Consider the following 5,592-nt stretch of genomic DNA (forward strand, 5'->3'; position numbering starts at 1 on the left):
TGTTTTAATGATAGATGCTCGTTTTGTTAAGCATAAATAGTTTTTTTTCTCTCTGTCTCCGATACTAATGCAAGTGTTAAAATAATTTATCTATTAATCTTCCCTGTAAAGTGTATGTGTGCCGGGACGTTCCGGAACCGTGTATAACATGCAAACCGTATGTTACTTTTTTATGATAAATGGGGTAAGCGTTGATATGAAATGTTGTAAGGAATAGTTGGGCGGCACAGTTATCACTGGGTGTAATGCTACTGTGTTCCACGGACACGTTTGACGAGTGGAACTGTTGCGTACGGGGGTAGAGGTCAAATAGTCTATTTTCCGCCGAACTTAAGCGCCGCAGAAATTTACTTCCTTTTGTCGGTAGTAAATATAGAATCTGGAAGGAAAAGATGATTCATGTAAGTTATTTTGTTTAGGCAAGAAATTAAACGATTAATCAACAAATCTTTGAATAAATTGCAACCATACATACTATTGCTTATAAACAACTATTGCTATAATGAGCGCCATCTGTTGAGAGCTTTATTAACCACTTTTTATATGAGCAAAACGAACCCTTCCAAAATAGGCAATATAGCATGAGTCAGCTATGATTTTTTTATATTATCTTGTTATTATACTAAACAATGTTAAATTTATCCTCCAGAAGAACTATTCACAAGGCAATTAACTTAATTGCTGTTTAATGTTTGTTCGCACGCACATACATCGATTTTAACGACATTGTAGGCGATATGTATATTCCACATTCACTAGAATTGATCATTAACGGATGTTATGATTTTCTATCACTCCTACCAATCGTTTCCCCGCACATAAATTTATTAACAACAGTCTAAGGGACATCCACGAGAGGTCTCCGTTGCACAAAGAGGACAATTTAAATCTTCCAAGAGATTACACAGACAGTTTCCAGCATCACCCGCCGTATCACAACACTGCTCCTTCCTTAGCAAGGATGTCCAATGATCGCGCTACGGATTTTCTGGGGATGTGTATTGTTTGTAAGCACAATTAGCGAAAAAACAAAACAGAGCCCCAAACGCCGGTTGTCGTCGTCGGTCGTTAAGAAACAGAAATGAATGCACCAAGCACAGAACGGCTACTGACGCCTAGCGATCAATCGTGGCTGCTAAGGACTGCAATGCTGCTAGGACACCGGTGCATGGCGGCGGTGGCAACGGACACTTTGTTAAAGAAAAAAGGCAGACAAACAGGAAAGCATAAAATAAAACGCCAGCGACTGTCGAACGAGAATTGTATCGATCAAACAGATTCCTGTGCCATTGCTCCCCGCGCTGCCTGAACCTTGTGGCTCTCTATATCCTTTTACTTTTAAGGGTCCCACTTTCCCGCAGCTCTGCCCGGTATGGCACCAGGACAGCTGCAACGGGGAAGTTAGAAAGAATACACATCAGTGAATGGTTGTGGTGCAGGATACGCTTCGCTAAACAGCTTCGCGGTTCGTTGTCAGGGGTCCTTGCCGGAGCGAGTGGTCTAGGTGGCGTTTAGCGCCATATGGGGACGCGCAACCGTTTCATGATGAAGGAAGGTGAAGTAACGCAAACCAGTATCGTTCCCCTTGGTTACGGGAATGGTGTGCGAAGAAAGCAAGACCAGGCAGCACGCCAGGCAGCACAGGTATCTTCTCATGCGGAACGTTTTTTGCTCGGGTGAATTAAGTTAAACCCAAATGGAGTAATGTCCTGGTTGTTTGGCTTTTGCGTGTTAGCATCACGTGCTGCAAAGAATTGGGGAATCGTATTTATCATCACACAAATTCAGGTAGGCTAAGGCAGCCGGGATCAAAAAATAATTTTAAAGGTGAAACACTTTAGTCTTTTCCTTTCCAAATGGCTTGCATTTAGAGAATCCGAATCATAAATCATGGCACAAAATTTTCCCTGTAAACTGCCCACAAACGTAATAGATGGCCTGCTCAATCATGCGTTAAACTTAGCAACCCGTGGCAACGCGTGTCTTATGCACCTGGAAACCGTCATACTGATGTACTTCTGCTGGGCGCGCATAAGTTCTGCGCGTCTCACAGTTCTGGTAAACAAACGTAGCCAGATATCACAATCCTACGAGGGCATACAGAACATCGCACGCAAGGTAGTAACATTTTTAAAACTATTTGATAATTCCTCGCCCCATACTGAACTAGTGCGAGCAATATACAGGACAGCAGTACCGCCGAAGCGTCCGTAATTTCCTATTCCCCCCCTTTATTAATGCTTACCTCCTTATCCCTTTCGCAGGATGTAGGGCATCTTCTCCGGTGAAAAATCGTGGGACTGCTGCGTGTTTCGATCCATCGCTCGGTTTTGGGAAAGCTATCGAACAGCTACAGAGTGGACGGTTGCATTCCAGCAGAGCTTTTGCTAGGAAAGTCTTTCTGTCGCCACAGGCGCGACCTGTTGTTGTTACACAAGCACTTACATCCAACAAGAATGCTGTCGGAAGTCCCTACAATCACACACACTTACACACGGCAGCAGGGTAGCAGGACAAACCCAGCCTAGGACCCCGTTTTGCAACAGCTGCGTTCTTGGTACCGTGTGTATTTTCGTTCCGAGAAGTACGCACAGCAAACGTACCGGTCGTGTGCACTATCCCGTCTATGCCGTTTATGCCTTTGATGCACGGATAACTATCAGCCGAGTTTACTACGATATTCACACTCGTTCATACGATGGTGCAAATTTCTGGTTTGCTCTACAGTGTGTACAGATTCGTGTGGTTGAGAGTTTTTAACACGGGAATGCACAAAATATGATCCACATCAACTCGGTTGGATTCACAGTTTCCGCCACAAATACAGTTCACCACCGTGCGTGTGAGAGTGTGTTTGGTTATTTGTACCGAATTATTTATCGAACGGTACACCACTGCTAGTTGGCGAAAAAGGGTGGCGGAAAATCCTTTGCACAGTTTCGTAGCAACTACTTTGGTGAAATCTCTTTTATTTTGTTATTCGTTTTTCAGCTCGTTGCCAAGGAGACAAAATTTTGACAGATGCTGTCAAACACTGCAGCACAAAATGTTGAAAGCGAGGAGGTGTTCTCAGTACGTTCATTTTAAAAAATTTCTAGCAAACAAAAATTGGACTTTTGAATATCAATTACTCGTTGAAAATATCGGAATAGTTTTAAATAGAAGCAAGCTTGGTTTGATGAATGTTTGGGCATTGTATTTTGCTACTTTATTTGTTGCATTTGGAGTGCAATTCTCAGTTAAAATCATCACCAATGTGGGTATTGTATTGTTATACATTTCCTACAAATAAAAATGTTTCAAAAAGAAGTCTGTTGTGAATTTTGTCAAATAGAACAAGTTTTTGATGACTGTTTAGGATGATAAATTTGATCACAAAGTCCTTTTGCATAATGATTTGTTTTGATACTCCAAACAGCCGCCGGCTCTTATAAGCCGCTTTAGCATTGTACTAAAAAGCCTCCGACAGCGTACGGCCATTCACGGTACTAAAAACGATTTGAATCAACCGTTAACAGAGGTTGATTTAAAGCTAAATATCGATAAAACGTTGGTTTTTCGATTTTTTTTACTTATTTATACAAAATAATCCATTGATAGCTCGTTTACTTTGTGCTCTACATTCTCTCCATTTCGTAGAGAATTTAACGATAATTTGAAAATTATGTTCAAGGGCACGGTACATCAAGGTTTTATGAGGGATATTGATAGGCTCCGCCGTTTTCTCCAACAACCCGTAAGGGTTGAAGTCAAAGATTCTGGCTAACTCAAGTAAATTATGTTGAAATAAATCATGACAAACGATAATCGCGAATATTTGCGCTGAACTTTTGGAAGCACTTCATTATTTCAATTTTTCATTGGAAAACATAATTCTCAAAGTTTTTATTTTTTTGTCAATCCTTTCTGGTTTCTGTCTGTTTTTATAAACTTTTAGTAATAATTAACTAAACTCATAAGAACATTATTTCAATCCTTTTAAACGCACCAACCCTTTCATTTAGAAACTGAAGTAACACCTTTATAAGGTAGAGAAATGTGTAGTGTAGATGGTGGCAACTATTTTGATCCCTAGACTTTATTTTGTCGACTAGCAACATTTTTGTTCTTCCGTTTTATACATCCCACACTTCTCGCCGGCCATACCCCCGTTTATAATGTGTAAGGACGAAGAAGAAAGCAATACTCTTACTACTTAAAACCATCGTCCAGGAGCATTAGCTCTTCGGCAAGGGTAATCCAACCGATTCGGGGGCTGCAGATGGGTATGGTTGTGTGATGAAAGATTTTATGCGGAGATTTTTATGCTCTCTTGCTCCTTCCGACTTGTACCTTTCTCACTCATTCACTCTCTTACTCCATATCACAGATACACGCATTTCCCCGTGGCAGGTATCATGATACCAGAAGGAAGGCACACCAAATCTTGTGTGATGGAGCGAAGCAAAAACATCCGAACAGAGTGGACGATCGACCACGGTTACCACCGGAGAAAAGGGAGTGAAAGTATGCAACGAAGCGAAAAAGCGAAGAAAATGTTGGTAGTTTTGTTTACTTTCAAAAGAAATTATGTTGGATCACGAGAAGATGCTCCTGTGAAGGGAGGCCCAGCAGAGGGCGGGAAAGAGGCGAAAGGAATTTGAATCAAGCAAAATTGGGTGCGATGTGGACCGAGGGATAGTGGTGGTGTTGGTGGTAGCAAAACAAAATCGTCAAAAAACATATTTTCTTTCATACACCCTGCCTCCGTGTGGTAATGCTCCCTCAACATAAGCAGCGAAGAATGAAGGTCCGGGACACTACTTGAGTGTTGTTACCGGTCTCGAAGGGATTTATTAGATTTTTTGGTCAGGCCGGTCGTCTCTTACTGTTTGATTTTGCTGAGATGCTTTTGGCCGTGGCCGTGGAGTTATAGTATTCACGTTGACATCAAATAAATCCTACGCATCAGGGACAACGGATGGATGGATGTTCCCTCTTTTTTTTTGGAGGGGATTATGGTGAAAGCGATAGACGAAGAAGCGAGGAGAGGAAGTAGAAGTGCTGTAGCATTTATGAAAAATATGACTTTCGGTCTCCTGCGAGGGCTGATGGCTGAAGCGGGAACGTAATGGCCCGTTGAACCCATCAATGTGACAAGCTGATATTGAAATGGAAGGAACATCTCTCATCATGTCCAAAGGTGACAATTTATTCAAAGGTGATTTTTCACACTACTTTACGGTTGCGTTGGTGCGATAACATCAATGAGCATATATTTTATTATACAATTTTTCATACTATGATCACTGTTTTACCGAAGCAAGGAACTGGTGATGAAGATGTTCGTTTGATGACTGTTAACCGTACGCGACGCAGGAAAAAACATCCTCACTCACGTCCATCAGTGAAAAGCTTCCTCAATTGTCATCATTTATGACGCGAGCCTCGCAATGGGTGGATAATTTACGGAATTGGGGAAGAATGACAGAAGCAGCATTGCTACACATAAAACATAAACGCCGTCCATCAATCGTTGGATTCGTGCGGGATGCGAGAGCTGAGAGAAAGTTAGAGAAATGAAACAAGAAAACTCTCCTACTGGAGTAAAAA

The sequence above is a fragment of the Anopheles maculipalpis genome, chromosome 2RL, assembly GCF_943734695.1.
Source record: "Anopheles maculipalpis chromosome 2RL, idAnoMacuDA_375_x, whole genome shotgun sequence".
Classification (NCBI taxonomy): Eukaryota; Metazoa; Arthropoda; class Insecta; order Diptera; family Culicidae; genus Anopheles; species Anopheles maculipalpis.